Source organism: Nipponia nippon, unplaced genomic scaffold, assembly GCF_047370975.1.
Source record: "Nipponia nippon isolate SJK-2023a ecotype South Korea unplaced genomic scaffold, ASM4737097v1 scaffold_31, whole genome shotgun sequence".
In the NCBI taxonomy this organism is placed as follows: Eukaryota; Metazoa; Chordata; class Aves; order Pelecaniformes; family Threskiornithidae; genus Nipponia; species Nipponia nippon.
The window spans coordinates 3,608,346-3,631,452 of record NW_028262349.1 but is presented as its reverse complement, the minus strand read 5'-3'; the positions used below and the strand labels follow the sequence as shown (position 1 = coordinate 3,631,452).

Sequence of the window (23,107 nt, the reverse complement as noted above, 5' to 3'; positions counted from 1 at the left end):
TGCACAATTCCCGAGCCCCCTGCCACAGCCCTCCTGCCTCCCTCAAGGTCAGCACTGCTGAGAGAGCTCAGCCAAGCAGGCTCACGCTGAAGCCAAGCAGACACACATGCTGTTCACTGCAAAACCCAGGGTTTCAGAATGGACCCAGCCCTTCCCCAGCATGATACCCAGAAGTATTGGCACCAGGAATATCTCACCCAGCTGCCACAGACAACAGTTCTGCATCCCACTGCTGCTCTCACAGCTGGACTCTGAAGCTCTGGACCTGAGCATACAAAATCAGGGGGAAATAGGTCTACACTGCCCTCCTCTCAGGGGTAGGGATACTGGCTTGGGGGACCAGAGCAGCAATATTACCCCTCAGCTCAGCACAGGGATCACTGAAGCCTTCTCTCACCTGGGTCACAAGTCAGGGACCCCCATGTCAGGCTGCCTACCAGACCCCCAGCAGATATAGGCTGTCCACGTTAGGAGGCCAGGCTCACCAGAATCACATTGGGCACCCTGCCCTGGAGCCAACACGTGTCACAGAGCAGCCAAAGGCACCCAGCTCCTGTCTGATGTTTCTTTCTACGTGGGGTTAACCACCTGGAGCCCTTTCCCAAAGTTCAGCACTCACTGGCAGAGACCTTTGCTGCAGGTCATGCTGGTTTTTATCCTGGGTCCTGTGACTGCTGCCATTTCCCACTGGGAAGGGGAAATTCAGGATCAGTCCCATATTCCTGAAGGGTCAGACCTGCATCTCTGAGCCTGGGAAGCAGGGCACGAGGCGCAGTGGGAGGGAAGGAGCATCCCCAGAACTAGAGCCTCAGGCAACAAAAAGACCCCAAATCCTTTCAGCCCACTGCTGAAACACTTGCCCCCTACCGCATCCACTGTGCCAGCCTTATTCTGTGTGTGCAGAGCAGGAACAACAGGCAGGGACACACAGGAGAGGTAGGACTGCCTGTCTGCAACTACAAACCACCAGTCCTGCTGAAGAAGGACCACGCTCAGTGGAGACCTGTGTCCCATCCACCCACCTGCTTTGGGCTGCAGCTAGTTCGGTTGCCACCGAGCTAGGCTCTGGTGCAGTGCCAGATATCTAAGCTCACAGGGCAGTGCCAGTCCTGCCTGTACTGCCCTTGCCAATTGCACAAGGCCCCTTGTGCCAGGACACTTTGTGCCATCTCAATGCCAAGCACTTGTCATTGCTTCTTGATTTGCTTCCCCGCCATGTAAAAGCTGAGAAATGCATCCCCGTGCTCATTCCTGGAAGCATGTCAGCACCAGGAAGGGTGGCTGATCCAAGTGCTCTGGTGAGATTGCTCTTACTGGAAAAGAGAATCACAACCCAGAGACTCATGGTCTCTACCCCAAACCCTGGCACCTCCAGGGAAGGACAAGTTGGGGATGAGGTTCTCTCCCTTGTGATCAGCTGAGCTCTGCTCTCCAGGGAGTCTTACTGATCCACCTCTCCCCCACACAGCTCGAGTCTCCACCGTCATTTACACCAACCCCGCCAAGAAAAGACAGGCTGGTAGACAGATCTACTGGTGTAACTGTACCCGCGGCAGTAGCTCTCAGTCACCATCCACCTCCCCAGTGGGTTTATCGGAGGAGCTGACACTTCCCCCAAGCCTTGGTTGCATCCCATGCACTCCTGACCCGGAATGAAGAGGATCTCGTGGCTGGACAATGAGAACAGCTCCCTGCTCCATGGCTCTCCGCAGCAGATAGCAGGCTGTCAGAAAGCCTTCTTTGCAGCAGCCCTTGCTCCCCACAGGACGCAGAGCATCACCGACCACTTTTCCCCCTCGCAGGAACATGTCCAGCCCTGCAGTACGTCCTGATCTTTGCTGGAGAAGTGCTCCAAGCTGCCAATGCACAATGGAGAAACCAGGGAGAAAGGAACATCTAGCTTATTGCTGGCCAAAGTTAGAAGCACACAAATGGGTTTGAGTCTATCCGAGCAGGAGTTAAACACTGCACCACATTCTTTAGGAGCGGTCCCAGGGCAGATGGGAATGTGGCTCCCAACTGAAACCAGCTCTGTGCTCAGTCACTGCTCCGAGTTAATCTTTCCCCAGGTTGCAGAATCAGGGATGGGCAGTGATGTGGTGACCCCTGCTCTGCACTCGACAGCAGGGATCGACGAGCACTACATTGCATTTGGCTGTGAACCTTATTATGTCCAGACAGCTCCCTCCCTTCAGTGCTGCACTACGAGAGAGTCCTTACCTCTCCCACAACAAGGTCCAGCTCTCACAGCAAACAGCAGGGGCCAACAGGGCATGGTGTCCGATACAGTCATGCTAGAAGCAGGGGAAATAATGCAGGACAGCCCGAGCAGCCTCCATCCTCTCTGCTTTATTCTTCTAACTGATATTTGTCTGTAGGTGAATCAGGTAAATCCTTTCTCTCATCCTTACTCTGACCCACTGTGCAGCCGCAGCAGGGCTGTACCCTGCTCTCCCCCATCACAGGTACGTACGCCCACCCAGTGACACAGTGCCTGGATTCAAGCAAAGTGGCCCCATGGCCCTCTGTCAATGGGAAGAAGGCTTGGCCGGCTGGTGGGGGAAGGAGGTCTGGGGCAAGTGGTCCATATCCAGCATGTGGATCAGCATCACTGGATTCCATGGCGGGGGGAAACCAGGAGGCTGCTCCAGGCAGAGGACAGGGATGAGGGAAGGAAAGGAGAGACGGAGAAAATTATAAAATGCAAGACCTTGAAACAGGCAAGGAAAAGTTGGCCTGCATTGCTCGCCCTTCCAGGCCTTAATCCCTTCGTTAGCACACATGCCTGATACAATTAAAGACAAACTCCCAAATCTGCAATGCAGATCGTCTGTGCCAACAAAGGGTCCTGTGAATTCATCTCTGCATTAACTGGTATCTCCCAAGCTGAGGAGCATTTCCCATGCGATGCAGCTCTATGGGGCTGGCCCCCACGTCTAGCTGCCCCCCATGCTGAGGGACTGGGCTTTGTGGAGGAGCCCCAAGCGTTGAGGAGGGGTGGGAGCAGGCTGGCTGAGCCACAGGAGGTCTCTGGGGCAAGCAGAGCTGGAGCTGGTTACACACAATCAGCAGGAGCAAAGGTGCAGGCAACAAACACAGAAGGTGTGACCAACGCCTGGGTCCTGTGACTGCTGCCATTTCCCACTGGGAAGGAGAGATGGTGTTGTGGTGGGAACAGGCCAGGACGAATGAACAAGGTGATGAGGATAGGGCATATGGGAGACTGAGCGCTGGGGCTGGTGGGGGTTGCAGGCAATGGCTTTCCTGTCACTTGGTCTCTGCCCTCCTACCATTGTGGCCTGTAGGTCTCCCCATTCTTCTAGATCACCAGCTCTCCAGGGTGTCCTGCCTCCTCTGTGCCTGCATCTTATGCTTTCCCCGGTGGGACCCTGTGCTGCGGCTAAGTCTCTAAACACCATGGCCACACAAACAATAAAAAGCGACGCACCACAGCAAAAAACAATGGCTCTTTGGGGCAGCCCCATGTGGCCTGAAGAACCTGCAAGATGCAGAATGACTTGCTGGCAGGTTTATCCCAGCCTGAAGCTAGTGCCCTTACATCTTGCCTCAGTATCTTCCTACAGTCCCTGCCAGGAGGTGGGAGATGGGTCCACGGCCCCCCTTACCCAAGCATCACGTGTTCAGCAATCACATCTCCTGGTACCTGAAGCAACTGTGCCAACAACTCTGTCACCTCCACACTTTGTAGAAAGCACCAAGAACCAAGCAGCCTTTGGACCTGGCTGACCCATGGAAGCTCCCCATCCCTCCCAGGTGCCCACCAGCTCAATGGGCAGAGCTGTCCGAGACCATTTATGCTGGCAGAGGCTAGAAACAGGGTGCTGCTGGGCACTCGCAGCCCCAGGTAGTGCTGAGATTGTGAGTTTGCAGCAGCAAGGGTGGTTCTGTGTCCACCCCTTTGCACGTGCAGGCAGAAACATGAACACGAACCAGACTTGTGAGGTACAAACCAGGCTGCAGGAAAGGGAGAGTTGCAGCGAGACAGGCAAAATCTCTCCAAGGGAGAACACTGTGGGCTTCACAGTGATTTTTCACCTTAACTCCATGAGCATTGCCAGAGCCGGCATCACACCGAGACCTCACACCCCACGAGCAGAGCCTTCATCCCACATCCCCTGGAGCTGGGCCACTCAGGAGCTCAACGCCACACCAAGACCTCACACCCCACGAGCAGAGCCTTCATCCCGCATCCCCCGGAGCTGGGCCACTCAGCTCAACGCCACACCAAGACCTCACACCCCACGAGCAGAGCCTTCATCCCGCATCCCCTGGAGCTGGGCCACCCAGGAGCTCAATGCCACAGTGAAAATTTGGACAATGAGGAGGGAATGGCAAAGCCACCTCTGCACATGCTGCTGAGGCAGCGTGCGACCACACGTGTGCACTGCCACAAACACATATGTACGTCGTTATGGGTATGTATATCTGTCTGCCTCTGCTGCGATGTGCGCTGAAGAGCAATGAATGGCTCTGCTTCTCCCTGAAGGCTTAGTGCTTATCCATTTATTGTTGCTGTTCTTGGCCTATCACTTTCAGGTTTATTATCCCCTTGGATTTATTTCTGTATTTTATTTAATGCATTGAAGAATTGATATGCTCAGAGCATCAGCACTTAGAGATGCTTTCAGAGCCACCTTGCCAGACGACTGTGCGGGCTGCAGTGGCAGCTGTGGTTTGCTGTTGCTGCTGGGGTAGCAGAGCTGTGTGATGGGGACAGGCAGCCATTGCCGCAAGAAGCAGCGCTGTCCAGCCACACACCCCCGTGACACGTGAACAGGGATGATGCCTGTTTTGGAGGTAGTCGGACAGCCTGGAGATGCGGACTGTGAGAGATACAACTTATGGGCAAAAACACCTCTGGTCTCCTTTCTTGGAGAAATAGCCTGTGAGGTTACCGCTGTTTGCAGGGGACCCAGAAGCTTGGAGGTGAAATAGAGGCACTTAGTCTGAGTTAACAAACCAAAGCTGCTGTCACTGCAGATCTTGGGAGGAAAAAAAAAAATCAAACAAGCAGGTCCCACAGGATCTACAGAAGAGGGAAATAGGGCTGCACAAGATCTGTTACGGCATTAAGCTCTGTGTCTTCATGGATCCCCAGAGAGATGTGCTCACTTCTGTGGCTTCACTCCCTGCACTCGCCTCCATCCCTCCTGCCTTCCCAGGGAAGCAGCAACATCTGCTGAAGGGAAAGGACACACCTGGGGAAGAAATATCATGGCTTCTCATGGGACATGAAAAGGCACAGCAAAAAGTAGTTGCTTGGAGAAGAGCCTGGCCATGCAAAGTCATGCCAAGGGATGCCTCCCCATGCCGTGCAGTGGAGCAGCTCCCACAGGGAGCTCCAAGCCCACTGCTGAGCCCAGACTAGTCTGGGAAGGTCCTACGTGAAGCATAGGATGTAGGTGAACCTTCGCATCGGATGTAGAAAAAGCTTCGTTCTCAGAGGTACCAGAAGTCACTTGGATCCCCCTCAACTCCAGCAGCACAAGAAACCAGAGCAACTGCAAGGACAGGCTGCGGCAACACTCATCCCTTCGTGGCAATTAAGGACCCTAAAGCAGGAGGGGCCTGCTTAGCCCATGCATCAGCCACACACAGCGGTCAGCCTCCTGCTTCCAACAGCTCCCAGGACTGTAGAGCTGATGCTTTAGTATCTGTGCTGGCTCCTGGCACTAAGAAAGTCAGCTAACGACAGGGTTTCGTGGCTGGGCATGAAAAGCATGATCCCAGCAGCCTCAGGCGGTAGACCCTGCTTGGATCGCTTCTGTAGGCAAAAAGGATTTTTAAGGCCATCCCAGGATTTTGGGACCTGATGTTTGATCCCTGGCACTGGCCATATTTTAACCCCATCTCTCTCGGTACCCCACACCCTCTGTCATCCCATAGGGGTCTCTCTACCCATCCCAGCAGATCCAGCAGTCAGGAGCATCTTTCCTCCATCAATCCATCCAGCTCCCCTGAAGCCAGTGGAGCTCTACCGACTCACATACACTGAGGATCAGGCCTGACAGCACCCTTCCCAGACAGAGATTCAGCACGGGCAGCAGCAGCTGCTGGCGCTGCTCAGGGCTGGTGCCAACTTCAGCCGTCGGTGCTGGAGAAAGGCAACCTGTGGCCATTGGGACACAGGTTCCTGCCTCACTCAAAGCACGGGCTGTGCTTGCAGAGTGCTATGGCCAACCTGATGGAGGTAGAGCAGGAGAGCTTCTCTGCCCATCATTTACCCTGCCCTTCCTCAGAGACGGCTGCACACAGACCCCGACCCCATATGTCCCAGGGGTGCAGGTGGTGTCCCCCCTACCACAAACGGGGCCACCAGTGTCCCTGGGCAGAGTTCCTAGCATCACAGTTAAGAAGGCACCACAAGCCTGGCATGGGCAGCCCAGGGGTGACAGCTCTGACTCTCCATGTGTCCAGATCCCTGCTGTCTTAGCTCATTCCCCACAAACCAGGGGGAAGAGCTCCTCCGGGCAAAGGGCTCTGACCGCGTGTAGTCACACATCATAAAGCACTTCATGACAGGGGGTGGTTGACATCCACGTGATGCTGCCAGAGCTTGCCCATTCCCCAGGAGATGGGCACAGGTCACAGGCCCATATCCAGGGGACCAGTCCAGCTGGCCAAGGGTTACTGCTGGCAGATGTCAGCCAAGACACATGAAATGCCCATGGAGATGAGGCCTATGGTGAGATTCAGGATAACACTATCCCAGCAATCTAGCCCTATCCCAGAGCGAGTCACTCTCTAGGTCAGGAGTTAGGAATTTGGCCCTGGAAGGGGCTGCGGGCCACCAGCCACCATACCCTGTAATCCCTCCTGGGAACCCCACACTCCAGCCTAAAACCAGCTTGTTCCTCCCCAAGCAGCACTCTGACTGGAGGCTGCTCCAGAATCTCAGTGAGGAGCCTGCAGATGAGATCAGCACAGCCCACGTCCAGGATGAGCATGACAGGAGTGCTGGCATCTCCAGCATCTCCATACTGGAGGCCAGATGGGGAGATCCAGGTTCTGTTTCTCATGCCCTTCTCCCTTGCAAAATTGGCACTAAGGTGTGCAGACACCCGTGGCAGACACCAGCCCCTGAGGGTGCGTGGGAACACCTCCCAGCCTCCTGCAGGCAGAACAAACTCCCACCACCACAGGCTCCTGGTCCCACACTGCTGCCCTGTTCCTCCAAAGCCATCAAGCCACAGCTCCAACCCTGATCCCTGCTGTGGAGAGAAACAACTGCTAGGAATACACTCCCATGGCCAGCGTCGTCCCTTTACCCCTCAACCACTGCTCCAGTGTCAATTGACCGCTGATGCTTTGGGACAGCATCATTAGCAGATGGGGCTGAGCGGGCAAAAAAGAGGCAAGTCAAGACCTGTACCTCACCCCACGTCCTGGACACTGTGGAGTCAAAGAGTGGGTGTCCTGCCAGTGTGGTATCCATGGCCCTGTTCAGAAGTGGGGCTGAGCATCCCCAGGGCCTTGCTCTCAAAGACCACAATGCTTCAGGGAAGGGCAGGAGAGCACGTGCTGCCCCAAATCTGGGGCACTTTACCACCTTCTGTCTCAAAGCGTCCTTGATACCTTGGTGCCTGTCCCCACTGCAGTACCACAGTGCCGGCCCATCCATCGGGCAGGAGCTCCAGCCCATGGAGTCTGTCAAGCAGAGCCTGAAAATGACCATCATCTCACAGAGGACATACTGTGGCATGAATCCCTTCCCAATTGCAATGTCTCCTTTTTTAGGCTACAGCAAGTTATACTGAACACACCGGGCACAGAGCCTTGGATCGCAGTAGCTGTGAGCAGCGCTGCCCTATGGCTACCAGGGCATAAGTGGGGCTGAAGGGAGCCCCAGAACAAGGCCAGCATCCTGGTGGCACCATGGCCAGAGCTGTGTCAAGCACACACACTGCCTTGTCACCTTGCACATTCAGAGCCCCTGCAGCGAGGGATGGGAGTGTTACTGCAGGTCTGGACATAGCCAGTTCCTCGAAAAGCCCATCATACCCAAAAGTGAAGGAGACTCCTCAGACCCCCAGCTCTGAGGACTCAGCCCAGATGCAGTTTACCCTCAGATCCCACCCAGAGGTAGAGAAGAGCAGGTGAAGCTGCTGCAAACTCATTGCACCCACATCATTGTACCTTCTGTTGCAAAGCAAGACTGGACAAACGGATCAAAGACAGTGTGAGCACACTGCCAGACAGACCAACAGCATCCCATGCCCAAAGCATCTCCCTTCTCCCAGAGATCCTGCATGTGACTTGTGAGACCCCTGGAATGTGGGAGGACAACAGAGCTTGCTTTTGCTCTACAGCCTGCTAACACTGTTCAGTGGCATTTAGTGAGTGCTACAGAGCCCAAACAAGGCTGGAAGAGAAGCTCAGTAAGTCATGTCCTGCCTGTTTTGGAGCTCCCAGGAGTTGTTTGTTCCTTTCCATGGACTGAAGTGATCGCTCTCTTGTGGGCACAATGATCTCTGCTCAAACCCCTTCTGCTCTTAAACACTTACATTAACTGGGTAATTCAAGCAGCAGCTAAGTGTGCTTCCAAATACAGTGGTTTAGAGTACAAAAATCCTCCCCAAAAGAGGTTCTGCCTTGGTGTCTGGGATGTAGAGACCCAGTGGGCACTAAGCCCTGCCAGGATAGGAAAAGAAAGGCAAATAAGGGTTTCAGAGGCCATTAATATCCATGGCTACATCTGTATCGCTGGATCCTGGCAGCTTCTCAGGCTCCAGGTCTACACCTCCGCTATGTCCACAGCAGCATCCTGCCTCCCCACACAACACAAACCTTCAACCTATGCTGGAGGGCGGGCGCAGAATGGTCTGACAAGTCCCTCACTCAGGATGCTCAAGGTGGGCCCAGTGGTCTTCTAGATGGACCTTGGAGAAGGCAGATCCAACACTAGCATTATCACAGGTATAGCTGAGAGCCAGCATCACACGGGGCTGGAGTGTGAGTGGGCAGGTCCAGTCAAACATGGCATCACTACAGGCTGCGAGTGCCCCCGGCCAGGTCTCCAACAAGACCCTGCAGCACTTCTATGAACTAGCACAAATCTCTGAACTGCCCAACCAGAAACGCTGGGGAAATGCCCTTGTACCAAGGCCAGCCCCTGGCCCACAAAGGTATTTTGGGTTGGGATTGCTCTTGCCTAACCAGAGCCAGCAGCAGCAGGCGGCCGAGGACCCTGGAGGTTCCCCACCAGCTTCGAACTCAGACAATTGCATTCTTGACCGTATGGATGCTGTGAGCACCACGCTGGGTGGCAAAGGCTGCAGCAGGAATGTCCGCTGCCCCTTCCTGATAAAACAGAAGGGAAATTGCTGCAAGCTCAGCTCCGCAGCCCTGGCGGCGGGACACTTGCTGCAGCGGGGTCGGCAGCCCAGAGGGATGGAGGTGTGCAGGGAAGGGCTGCCAGTGATCCCCAGGGCAAAGAGCGTGACCGCAGGGGTAGGTGAGGAACATGGGGTGCTCCTAGTCTGCTCCTGACTGCAGGATGCTGTAGAGAGAAGGGGAGGCAGAGTGGCCCAACCACACTCATAGGGACAACAGCAAATTCGTGGAGCAGGAGCATATTTCAGTTCTAGTTGGGGAAGGATGCACAAGAACTGGCCTGGTGTCAACAAGCAGGGACAGATCAGAGCGGGCAAAAGACATGCCTGAAGCTGGGCTAAGCTCTGCTTCAAAGCCAGTTAAATTGCAATCAGCTAAGCAGGGAAGACGACCATACAGCAGCTCCAGAAGCCACAGCACGGCCTGGAAGGGGCCAGCTGACAGGCCAGGGCAGAGTTTGTGCTGGCTTTACTGGCCCATGCAGAGCCCGAGTCCTGCCCAAGGAGTTGGTCTGCTTGTCTCAACAGTGCAATCAAAAGGACGTCAGGACAACGCTGGGCAGCAGGTCTGGGACTGACTCCTGTCCCAAAAGGGTCCACAGCCTTGACAGCCACAAGCAGAACACTGCTGACAGCAGAGCCAGGACCAGGGACTTCAGGGGTGCTGATCCCTGGAGGTCTGGCCGTTTCAGACCCACATTACAGGTCATTCTTCAAGTCACCACAGCTCTGTCCTGCAGGTAGCAGCTCCTCCTTCCACAAGTCCTCCTGCCAGCAGCCTCCCCCAACCCTGCTCTGGGTCCTTGTGCTCCATCTCCTGGCCCCGTGCCCTGGAGCAGCCAGCCCCCCACCACCCTCCACCCATCTGGCAGCCCTCTTCATTTATCTTTATGCCTTTAATCCGTTAGTTAAATGGCACAGCTCTGCACTCAAAGCTGGAAAGAAACAGCCTAATGGCCATTAAGTTCCCCTTCAGAATATTAGATTCAGATCCATCAATTTTACTTTGTAGAGAATATTTGCAGTAAAATCAGAGCAGCTCCCAGGCGCCTGACAGCCCAACAGTGTTTTCTTCCTAGGAGCAGCTGTTCAGAAAACACATCGGCTCAGGATTTACTGACAGTTGGCAATGTGAGACGCTTCAGAGCCACGAGCCAGAGGATGCCACCCGCTTCTGTCACCCATGTCAGCTTCCATGAACAAACCACAGAGCAGATAAAACAAGTCTGCTGCTATAACCCTCCGGCTTTCCGGCATCCGCCCACGGCCTGCTGTTGCTCCAGCCCTGTCCTCACCGAGGAAGCGCTGGTCACTGGTGTGCAGCCCACTTCATCCCCACTGAGCACTGGGAAGGCTGCCCCAGCATCGCTGCAGACAGTGCAGCAGAGCTGGCCAAGTGCTAGGGAAAAAAGAGCAGATTTCTCTGGCAGAAGCAGAGCGAGGAAGGCAGCGGGACTCGCCTACGTTGCCCTGCCAGTGCCACCTGCAACAGGTGAACAGCACGTTGGTGAGAGCAGCCGGCCTCTTCCCAGCCTGGGGAGCAGGTTGGCAGGCAGACAGCACGGTTGTGCATTCCCGGAGCAGTGCCAAATCCTTTCCAGGGGGTCCTGCCGGTTGGGCATTTTACCCGTGCAATGTGCTTACAGCTTGCAGAGGTGAGGCCAGGTCTCTCCCTTCCCCTCCTGGCACCGGAGCCATGGGGAGCAGGCCGGAGCACACATCCCGCAGAGGCTCCCCAGGCGTTCCCTGAAGCTCAGGGAAAAGCACAGCCTCACCCAAAGATTTGCTCATTTCATAGAATCGCAGATTTTGCGCCTTTACCACCTGCAAGGAGCAGGCTGGGGCTGTGCTGCTAAAGGCAAGACCAGAGGTGCAACGTGAGCGAGCCTGCTGCCACCCAGTCCACCGGCCAGGGCAACCGTCCCCACCTCCCGTCCGACGCACCAGCCCTACCAAGGCGCTGACAGAACCACAGAGCAAAACCCGGGGATGTTTGCAACTCTGCCACCTCCCAGCTGCAAACCCAAGGACCAGCAGGCTCCTAATGATATTAACAGCAAGGAACACCACCAGATTGATTTTTATCTTGCAGGGCCTTGCCCACCAAGCCCCAAACTGGGCATTACTGGGACAACAAGTTCCCGCTGGGTGCAGTGGTTCTGTTCAGCTCAAGATCTGCACCCCAAGCTGACAGGTACTAAACTGGGCAAAGCAACTGAAGGCCTCAAGTGCCTTGTTACAGCATCGCAGCCTGAGCCGGGGGTGACGAGGCACTTGCAGTGCGTACAGAGGGAGACTCATCAAGTAGACAGAACCAGAGTCGTGCTTCCCCACGTACTGCAAACAGGTCTGCCCTGCCAGCCTAAGGCTTTTACCTCTGCTTGTGGGCAGATTTATGGCAAAAAATAATAGCTGGGAGAAAACAGAACGTCTCTGGGAACGGCAGGAAGGTGAGGATGGGAGTCAAGTGCTGGGGAGCCCCTAACCATCGTCAAATCCACACCTGCCGCTGCTAACAGCTTTTTATCCTCATGTTTAACATGAGGCTCTGCACCAAAAACTGTCTCCAGCAAGCCCAGTCTTCCCAGGGCTCAGGAGAGCCGAATCCCCTCTGCCACAGGCAGGGCTCACCGACACTCCCAGCATGGCACGGGGAGCTCCTGCAGCTCCAACTCTTCCCAAGGGGGCCGAGATTTAAATTACACCAGCTCCTTCGTGGGGCTGCTGTGGCTTTTTGGCTTGTTCCTTTGTCCCAGGGCTCTGTGCCGTTCTCCCCGCTCCCGCACAGACCCACAGCTCCAGAAGGGAGAAATCAGCTCAATTTAATTCAAAAGTTTCTCAGATCCACACCAGCTCTCCAGACCCGGGGAGGGGGAGGGGGGCATCCTCCAAGGCCCCTCAGCGCAAGGGGTCTTTCACAGCCACCTCATCGCTCCCTGCTATAAGAACTCTAAAATCAGCAGTTTTGCAGCAGCTGCAGAAATTCCCTGTTTTCGACTTCTTCTTCCCCAGAATGCCCATCCCGATTTTATCAGCTAGTAGCGATATTTCTTCCAAAAATCCCTTTTTTTTTTTCCCCCTTCTCACCCCCAGGCTGTCACAGACCCCCGGGGGTCACACACCCACCCCGGGGACACCCCACCTTCCCGGGCCCCCCCCTTCTCCGCAGGGTGCCCCGCAGGCGGGAGAAGCCTCCGGGAGCCCCACCCGGCGGCGGCTCAAACAGGGGGAGGGGGGCAGCCGGTACCGGGAGGGGGGGGGGGGCACAGCCGGTACCGGGAGCGCTCCCCCCCCCGCCCCGCACCGCCCCTGCGGAGCCGCTGGCGGGCGGCGCCCGGTGCAGCCCCGGGCTCCGCTCAGCCGCCGCCCCGGTGATACCGGGATCAAACTTTCCCGGGAGCCCCCTCCCTCCCCGGTTCCCCCCGGCTCACCTGCGCTTTGGGCGGCAGGGGGGGGCCGCACCCGCCCCGCAGCTCCCCGAGCCCATGCGGACCGGCCCCGTTCCCGACCGGGGGAGCGGAACGGAGCCACCGCCGGTGCTTGCGGGGCCGGGGTTTGAATTCGTTCAACCCGCCCTGATTGGGCTGCGGGAGGGAGGGGGGGGGCCCCGGGGTGGGGCCCCGGGATTGTGGGGGGGGGCGGAGTGTGGATGCGGGGGGTGGAGGGATGCGGGGCGGGGGGATGCAGAGGCTGTGAGGAGGCAGGGGAGGCGGGGGCCGTGCGGGGATGCGGGGGAGGTGGGAGCGTGGGGATGCAGGGGAGGGGTGGGATAACGTGGGGATGCAGGACGGTGTGGAGGATGGAGTGCCGGGGGGATGCGGGGGGATGTGGTACCACGGGGAGGCTGGGGATGCGGGGGGTGCTGGGGATGCGGGGGGATGTGGTACCCTGGGGATGCAGGGGGTGTTGGGGGGATGTGATACCCTGGGGATGCGGGGGGGGGGGGTGCTGGGGATGCGGGGTGGATGTCGTACCCTGGGGATGCGGGGGGGGGGGATATTGGGGGTGCAGGGGGGATATTGGGGATGCAGGGGGATGTGGTACCCTGGGGATGCAGGGAGGGTGGGATATTGGGGATGCAGGGGGATGTGGTACCCTGGGGATGCAGGGGGTGTTGGGGGGTGCAGGGGGATGTGGTACCCTGGGGATGTGGGGGTGTGGAGGGCGCGGGGGGAGGGGTGTAGACACGCAGGGGGATGCAAAGGGGGTTACAGGGGATGTGGGACATGCGAGGGGGGGATGTGGTACCCCGATGGGCTGTGGGGTGCAGTGGGCGTGGGGAATGTGAGGGGATGTGCTGCCATGCGGGGGGGTGATGCAGGGGAATGGGATACTACAGGGGGCCGGGGGGTGCAGCGTGGCAGGGGGCTGCAGTGGGTGTGGTACTATGGGAGGACCTTGGGGATGCAGGGGGGGAACTGCAGGGGAGGTAGTGCCATGGGGCTGCTGTGGAAATGCAGAGGGGAACGGTGGCTGCAGGGGCAGGCGGGACCGCGGGGGTGGCCAGGGGGACAGCAGTGCCGTGGGGAGTGACCGTGGGGATGCATGGCCTTGGGGCTGGCAGGGATGCAGCGCTGCGAGGGTGTGCAGGAGCGGGGATGCAGGGCAGCGTGGTGACTTGAGGGATTGCTGTGGGCACAGGGGAGGTGTGGGGGTTGTGGAGCAGGGAGCGGTGCTGGCAGGGCGATTCTGCTTTGAGGATGCAGGGGAATTTCAGATGCAGGGGGGCATGGTGCTGCGGAGAGGATGGTGGCCCTGAGGGAGGGTGCAGGGGGGCACAGTGCCATGAGGAGGGGTGGCTGTGCAAGGTGGACAGGGCATGGGAGCCACAGAGGAGTGTCCCAGGCGTACCACAGTATTTGTGGGACCAAAGCGGGGGACGGCGCTGCCAGAGGTCAGAGCAGGAGGGTGCAGGTGGCACCTCTGGGCAGCAGAGGGGCAAGGGAGGAGGCACAGCCACGGGGAAGCTGGGGAAGGGGACACAGCATTAAAGCAGACCGCCTGCTGGGTCAGGCAGGAGAGATCCAGGCAAAGGCCCCACAAGATTTTTCAGTCGGGATTACATCCCTGTCAGCTGTCAGCATGGGGGTGACAGCATTGCTGCTGCTTGTGCTCAGCACCAGCTTGCAGCCGGGAGCATGCTTTGCTGTCAGAGATCAGCAGAGCTCCCCTGTCCTGCTGGGGCATCTCCAGGGGCCTTGCGGGGCCAGCACGGGGTGACAGAAGGGCCAGGACAGCAGTGATGGAGCTGCAAGTCCCCTCTAGCTAAGCGCTACCAGCACACCCTCAGCCCATCCCTGCAGCCAAGCATAGCTGCTGCTGCTGCACCACAGCCATCCCCTGGCTGGATCCATCCCTCCCGCTCTCCTGAGCAATGCACCAGCGCTGGCTTCCCGCACGAGCCCAGGAGCAGAGCACAGAGAGGGCGACCATGCTCCCCTTCTCTCTGTTTCAGCCCAAAAAGGCTTTGAGCTCTCCAGCCTCCTGTGTGTGCTCCTGTCTCCTGTCCCGGCATCTTCGCAGGCTGGAGTGTGTCCCTTGGACTTTTGTCCTCTGCAATGGTGCAGAATAGATATACAGAGCAATAAATGTATTAGAGGGGCATTCAAAGCTGTGGCTACTGCTGGTGGGCATGATGGGGTCAGCGTAGCTTCTGCTGATGCTCAGTCCATGCTCGTGGGCCTGTCCCCCGCACACACACATGCTCGTTTCTTCTGACGTTCCCCATAGTGGAACCCCCAGCCACAGCACCCAGCCGAGCGCTCTCAGCAGTGCTGGACTCACCACTGACAGCAGTGGACGATGCTCCCTCCCACCAGCTCTTTTCCTGGGGGATGCTGGCTCTGGGGACCGCAGGGGGTTATCGCCGGGTGCTGAGAGCCTGAGCTGGCCCAGGGAAGGTCACTGCAACAGCCCGTGCAGTGCTCTTCATGAAGCTTCCGAAGTTAGCACAGACACCTTCCTGCAAAGTCCTTTTTCTCTAGGCTCTTTGCTCCTGCAGAGCAGATTAAGCGCTTGCTGTGTGCCAGAGCTGTGGGGTGTTTCCCCTGGGCTGGCCAACCACGCTCAGGGGAACCGTGGGATATGCACAGATGAACTGGGACGGGGAGGGATGTGAAACCCTCCCAGACCAGCGCCTGGATGAAGCCACAACTGCATTGGCAGGGGACTGTCACAGGGGAGCTGCTTTCTCTCCGCTTCCCCTCCATAAAGCAGCAGCTCCCAGGGAGGTGTGGGCTCCCACTGCCTGAGGCACCACAGCTCCCCGGAGTCGGTCCCTTCCCCAGGATGGGTCCTGGGTGCTCCCCGAGGGGTGCTCTGGGCATTCAGCACAGAGGTCACCCTTGGTTTTGGGAGGACAGACGGGCTGTGTCTTCCTCCCTTGCACTCCTGCAGCTTTGAGAGTGGGCAAAAGCACCCGGTCCTCGCCCTCCCCTGCCCGGGCGCAGAGGATGTGGATGCAGCCCCAGGGTCTGCTTTGAAAACAGGTGATCTCAGAGCAGCACGGTTGCATCTGTGCCATGGAGGGTAAGAAAATCCTGCGATGCAGCAAAGAACCTACCACACCAACCTGGTCTGGAGGCTGGGGCTGGCATGGGAGCCACAGGCAAGCGTGACCATCGTGTTCAGACCAAATCACACCCTGCTCCCCTCCACCGGTTCCTCTTGCATCTCCCAGGCATTGCAGGGGCTGCACAACCTTCAGGAGAAGGTGCAGGGATGAGACACAACTGGCAAAGAGCAAAGGCAGGACCCCGCCGGAGCCGCGTGGCTCCTCTCCCAGGTGTCCCCAAGGGCTGGCACCTGCTCCATGCGGGCTCTGGAGCCATTTGAGATCAGTCCCCGTTGCACTTGCCAAGGCCAGGATGAGTCACAGCTGCTACAAAATTCACACCTCCTTCGGGTCCCTGCTGGTTTTACCCAGCGAACGTACTTTGGCGCATGATATATCCAAGAGAAACCATTCCTGCTGGGATCTGGAGAGCCTTTGCCTCTGTCCCCAGCACTGGAAGGACCATGAAGAGCCCTGTCTTTTGGAAAACCCTTCAAAGCTCTTAGGGACCTGGCCAAGTGCAGAGCTGAGGGGAGGTTCTTGCTGGCACAAGCTTTGGGACATGCTGGTGATATTTTCCTCTTAAATCACAGAGGAAAGCTGTCTGCAGCTCCTAAAAACCCCACGTGCAGCATGGCAGAGCTCCCACCATGCATATTCCCCCATCCTCTCTTTCATCCTGCCCTGGGGCTGTCAGGACCGGCTTCCCAGGAGAGAAGCTGCTGGGCCCCATGTGTCAAAGCAGAACCTGGGCCAGAAGTTCATTACAGACTTCTTATTAAATGGGAAGAGGTGCCCACTGGTGAGAGAGACCTTTGCTTCACAGGCGGTGGGATGCTCAGAGTAAAGACAAGCTTTAATAGGGTGCTCCCCGCCACTGCATAGAAAAATTCACCATTTGCATTTGCTTAAAATTTTCAGCCCGTGCTCTGGGAACAGCCCGACTCATCGCATACCCGAGGAGGCTGACAGCATCGAAAAGGGAAAAAAAAAAAAAAAGAACATGGAAAAGTGTTGCTGTGCACCGCTTATGTGTATCTATGGTTACAGGAGATCGTGTCAGAGGATGTAAGACGTTACCGGGGAAATCAGACGTGATGGTGTCAATAGAGACGGCAGGAGCTCATCCTCCGTCAGGGCAGAGTTTGGATGCTCAGTGCAGACCCACACAGCAACCGATGGGGATAAAAATAAATGCCAGCCATTTGGAGAAGAAACCATCCTACACACAGAGAGTGAGGTGGGCCTGGCAGGGAAATACGAGTACCGCAAGCGCTTGGCACGTGTTCCCGGGGAGATTTCAGCGTGTGCTGGAGAGCTGCTCCTGCCGGGGCAGTTATTGCGTAGTTCCAGACCTCGCTACAATTAGAGCTCGTCAGGATGTTTGAATCTAGCATCGCATCCTTTCCAAAAGCAAACATTTCTGGGAGAAAGGATTCTTTCAAAATCATAGGATATTTTCAGTGTATTTTAAGAAAATGGTTTCATTAAGTTTCTGCTGCATTTGCGTTTTAAAAACTGTGATATTTTTGGATGTTATTCTTTTTCTCTTTCGAAATATATGTAAATCCCATCAAATAGTTCCAGTCACCAATTAGTAGTATTGCAGCAGCAGAGTGAAAATGAATGAAAGCCATTTTAGAAAACACCTCCGTTGAAAGCATACCAGGGAAACACAAGATTTAGATCAAGGACAAAATAAAACCAATGTATTAATCTATTAATCTGCAGTCATTTCTCTATTAAGAGTTGTTTTGAAAACCAGCACTACAAAAATTACATGCAAATGTGACGGCTTTTAAGGGGTAACGCAGATGTGCTGGATCCCGCCTCCCCGTGGGATTTCCAAGTCTCTTCCAGCCCTCCTCTCTGCTCCCGGGACATCCTTGAGAGTTTTCCCAAAGGTGTCTGCAAGCTTTTTGTGCCTTGCTGCTGACAGATACCAGCTGCGGCACGTTCAGCCACATGCTCTAACCTGCTTCAGATTAGGCGTGCTGTGTCAGGATGCTTCTGATTTTGGGCATCTGCCTCTAGACACTTTAACCTGGATGTGATGTTTGGAAGCGCTGAGCACTTTCCCTCTGGAAAGTAAATTGCTGATGGCATCTGCAGCTGCTGCCCAGATCATAATTCAGAGCTGACAATTGGAGTGTGGCTATTTTTTTAATGATGTTCCATGTCTCGATTGTGCTACCGGCTCGCTGCTGATGCCATGCCGGAGTCACAGCGGTGACTCCGCAATTTAAGAGCCTGCACGTTTAACACATGCACCTTCAAAACCCCCTCGTGCACTGGCAACCGTCTCCCTGCGCTCACGGAGCTCAGCCACGTGCAAGTCAGACACCGTCCCACCGCGAGTTGTTCCCCCACGCTAATGCTTCATTTCAGAAAGAGCCTTCCAAAGTGGTATTTCCTCTCCATGCTTTCTGGCAGGGGGAAAGTGTTTTTAAAGCATTTGCCTTAAAGAAGCCTTTTTTTTTAATGTGGGGGTACATGTTACCCGTCACAGTCAGAAGAATCCACACATTTCTCGGTAACTCATTCCTCCAACGAGCTTGGCTAAACCTTCTGCTGTTCTCTTCAGTAGCACCCAGGGAGAGCTCACAGCACTTTGGGCTGATCTAATAAAGGAGAAGAATCATTCTGGAGTCATTCACCGCAAAAATGAACCCATCTCAGAGGCTCTGGTAGATGAGATGAGCATCTTGAGAGACAGCACAGAACACTTCTGTTCCCTGGATCTGTACCTGGGCCAGGCAGGTACGTTCCCGAGATGAAATACACCTCATTCAAAAAAACTTCCACCTCTAATGAACTGTTCTTAAACGAGGTTGATGCATTGGTCTTGGCACGGCGCTTTCCTTGTAGCTGTAATTTGGCAGTGAACACTTTGTATGCTAAAGTCTGGAAAGAAACAACCCTGTGCCAGAAAGCCAGAGAGGACAATTTCATCTGGCAGCACGGGCTGCATCCCTAATATATGTCGTTTGGTGGAGGAACAGAGGCCCAAAGTGCACCAAGGGAGTCACTGGGGACATGTTCAAGACCTATCCTGATCATCACATTTCATCAAAGTCAAGCGTCAAACTTGGAAATGGCTCAACAAAATCTTCAGTGAGAAGTGTTTGGTCTGCAAATACACTGTCTAACCTCAAACACAACCAGATCAGCGGGGCAAAGCCCTAAGTGCCTGGAGATAACAGCATGGGAAGGTCTGAGATGACAACCTAGCCTGTTCCCCCTCAGGCTCTCAAGACCACCCCTACGCGTTGAGGATGTCATGGTGCTTGATGCCAGAAGGGACAAGCAGATCATCTAGTCTGACCTCCCATACGATGTGGGCCAGGTACCTCCTTACCTCATGACTGGCCAAGACATCTGTCGCCAAAAGCCATCTAATCCAGACCTGAAGACCTCTTTAGCAGGAGATACCACCATTTCCCCAGGACTTTGTTCCTGAATTTCATGGGAGCATTTGTAGATGCTGTAGGCAGGAGAGACAGGAGCAGGCAAGGGACATCCCAGCTCCCTGGGCAGTGAACCCCGGGGGACAGCCAGGACAGCTGGCACGATGCCCTCGGTTGGATCCAGGACTGCTCTTGGTCTGCAGGGACAGTGCTCACTGAGGCACAGGCAGCAATTACATGTCCACAAGCCCACCTTGGCACGCTGTGCTCCACAGAGTGACCTTAGCTTTCCAAGAAGGAGACACTTACCCACTTGTTGGCAAAAAATTGCTCCTGGCTAGAGCAGCACTGGGTCCTCTGGCCCCATCTCTGATCTCCACAGCCTCCAAATAACCTGCGGAGCAGAGAGGTCCACGTCACAGCCACTGCACACAACAGCCCCACTCATAAAAGATGAGGCTACTGGGTCCTCTTCACCCAGTGGCCATGGCAATGGAGAATGGCCAAAAGCCTTCCCAGGGCACTCTGGGAAGGTGGTAGACAGGGGATGACAGACATCTGGGTGTGGGGAGAGGGTACATGGGCAGCCCAGGCACGTCCCCATTAAGCTGTCAGCACCTCATGCCCTCTACGGCCAACCAACCTCAGGTCACACCAAGACCCCAACAGCGAGTGTGTTCCTGCACCATGAAGGGGCAAGGTGAGGGAAGGAGGACCATGTCGTTGTCCCTGCACCACACACAGGGGTCCCAGGCCAGATCAGACCCATGCGGGACCCCACTGTGGAGGCAAGCCCTGTTCCGACCATGCCTGTGTGGGGTGGACCTGCCTCCTCCTGAGGTCCCCAAGGAGGGACACAAATTGCTTTTTCCCCAACCAAGAGTATTGATTGTGGTCAGGCCCGCGGCTCAGAGCTCGCTAATGAATTGTAATTGGAAAGAAGTTCCACTTTGACATGTTTTATTTTATTTATGTCAGGATTTGCCATGCATTAAGCTAGGGGCTCATTAAATTAGTGAGGCAGACAGTTCCCACCAAGATGGCCTGAGCTGGGCAGACTTCAGCTGGGGACTGGCAGCAGCAGACCTAGGAGAGACGTGGTCTGCAGAGAGACTGGGGGTCCTTCTGCTTCTCCGCTCCCCCAATGTAGACAGAGGCTCCAAGACTGGCATGGCCAACACTTCTCTGTGCAGCCTTGAGCCCTCTGGTTGCCCCATATATTCCTCGCTCCCAACACCCTTCTCCAGGGATTTTTGCCCTCCCAAGAGAGCCCCTTCCTGCACTAAGGATAAGCACGTAGTAGGGCACCAGGCTGGGTTTTGTCTGCCCTACCAGAACCCTCTTCTGCGCCTGGCTCACCATGGAGGATCCATCTTGCCCCTCCTTCACCTCACGTCTGCTGGCAGCCGCAGTGCCCTCTGGCCTCCAGACAGTCTCCAGGTCCAGACAGGACCTGAATTTATAATATTGTGAAAGGCAAACCGAACACAGAAAAAAATATCTCCTTATCCAGCCTGCTGCCTCCCCGCACTGGCCTGGCCTGCTGCCGCTTCCACGCAGGCTTCCCAGGCTCGCCTTCACTTGCTCCAGAAAGTTCCCCATCCCTGTTTCTGCTCCCTTCTGCATTTCTTTGCCCAGCTTTCTGCCATGTTTCTGGAGTATGACCCTCTCCCCTTTCCAGAGGTCCCTGGTTTGCCTTCAGGAGGGCGTAAGTAGGAAATCAAACGCCTCTTCCTTAAGCAGATGCCGTACGTGATGCAATGATGTATAGAACAGGGGTACAGGAGCTTGCTCCCCCACTCTGGGCTGAGCCCAGCCTGCACCCACAGGGACAGCAATCCAGCCCCTTGCCCCTTGCTTTCCCTGTGGGTCCCCCAGCATCTCCTTGCAGACCTTCCATCCCCAGTTCTGGCATTCCTCATCAGACCCACAGTGTTTCACATGGTTAAAGCTGTGTAGCATCTAACTCCTGCTCAGCACCTGCTGGAAAATGCCAGTTTTCTGACCCTACTTAGGATTTCCACAGTGCAGGGAGCGGCTCTCGCTTTCTAGGGAAGTGACACAGTGGTGTTGTGTTCAATGGGTGGGACAGAGACCATGCTGACCTGCCTATAGAGTACTTGTACACCCCTGAGCCAAACTCCATTCTTAGGAAAGCCTGAGAGGGAGGGGAGAAGAGAAGAGAAAGAGAAAAGGAGAAAGAGAGAAAAGGAGAAAAAGAGAAAAGGAGAAAGAGAAAGAGAAGAACCAAAAGAGTAGGTGAGTATGGACCAAGAGTAAACAGGCCAGAAGAGCCTTCCAGTTAAGTAAAGGGGGACCTGAGCCTGAAGACTGATGCTGACCTAAAAGCTGAAAAGGCAAGTACGTGGTTAGGACAGTTCAGCAGAGCAGGATAAAGCTGTGCCTGACCCATGCACACCTATGCAGCTTGCTGGTGTAGCAGACTATGCCGGGACATGTCTCTCCAGTACCATCCCAGTACCACAAGCTGGGCTGTTGACAGAGATTTGCTGGTCTCTGAAAGACCAGATGGAGAGATCTGGCTCTCTGTCCCCTCTCCCAAGGCTGTACTCCAGTGCATGTGCATTCACCTCGCCTCTAAGCACCAGCATAGTCTTGACATTAACCACAGGCTCAAAAGAGACAATCAGTCATCGTCAGAAACGGGCAGCGGCTGAAACCAGCCCAAGCACATGGAGATGCCACCTGAAACTCTGCTGCAAGTCAAGCTCTCCAAGAATGCAGCTGCTAAATAGAAAAGATTCAAATGAGAATTTTGTCTCTGGGTGAAAGCAAGTACAGCAAAATGGACAACACCGAGGGTCACAAGATACAGATTTTCTATCAAGGTCTGCTAATTAATTAGTGTCAAAATTAATCAGATCCCTAAATTGGGGCATGAAATATGCTTAGCAGAAGACTAGGTGATGAAAAACAAGCTGGCTATTACTGATACTTGCTATAGAAAGTGAGAACACCATGCTCCCAGAAAAAAAGGAAAAAAATCTTACAGTGCTCATAAAGGACATGAGATTTGAGTAAAATACTTGATTTCAGATGACTTGTAGAATCCCACCCTCAAGGCAACATTGTAATGCAGATCAAGAGACCTCCAAACTGGAAAAAAAAAAAAAAAAAGATGAGGGAAATTACAGATGTAAGCAGAGAAAGAAGCGTGCTGCCATGTGAAGCTGAGCCAGACAAATGTGGGGGGACAGCATAAGGTACTGAATCAGAATTACAAAAGCAGGGCTTGAGGAAGAAATCAAAACAAAACTATGAAGGCAAATGGAATAACACTGCAGGAATTAAAGAGTGCATCAAGGGGGGAAGCAACTTGAATAGAAGCAGTGTCTTCTCTTTTTATCAGTCCAGGTAGATTTCCAATGGGCATGTACAGAGCATGGACTTCTGGCTGATATTGTGAACAGATGGTACATATGAAGAAATAAATTAGAGGAGGGTGTAATGTACCTGTAAAATACGCGGAGAGGTGCAGCAGCAGCAGGACCTCACAAGATTTATTAGTTGGAATTGGTGGAGAGATGTCTATGTTCAGGAACATTTATACTGAATAAAAACGGAATAATTCTTACAAAATTAGACCAATTCTTCTCGTTAGATCTGGTGCTCAAGTTAATGGCCTGTCTGAAGTTAGTCTATGAAAACTAGAAAGAAAATAGTCGCATGGAAATCTTCCAACTAAACCTTAACTAATACCCTGGGATGCCATGCATGGGTGAATTAGATGGGAAGGTAAAATAAAACCATGATCCGCTTTGGTTTCAGGAAAG

At 55.0% G+C, this 23,107-nt stretch overlaps 1 protein-coding gene across 4 annotated transcripts in view; it reads right to left on the bottom strand.

Moving 5' to 3' along the window:
• Positions 1–12,935, bottom strand: part of CTXN1 (cortexin 1) — a 45,130-nt gene extending 32,195 nt beyond the window's left edge. For 2 of the 4 annotated variants that reach the window (XM_087769256.1, XM_087769258.1), the window contains exon 1: positions 12,785–12,935. The gene's annotated coding sequence lies outside the window, so the exon portion shown is untranslated. The remainder of the gene's footprint in view (positions 1–12,784) is intronic. The other 2 variants (XM_087769257.1, XM_087769260.1) reach the window with 1 other exon arrangement.
• Positions 12,936–23,107: the final 10,172 nt, after the last annotated feature.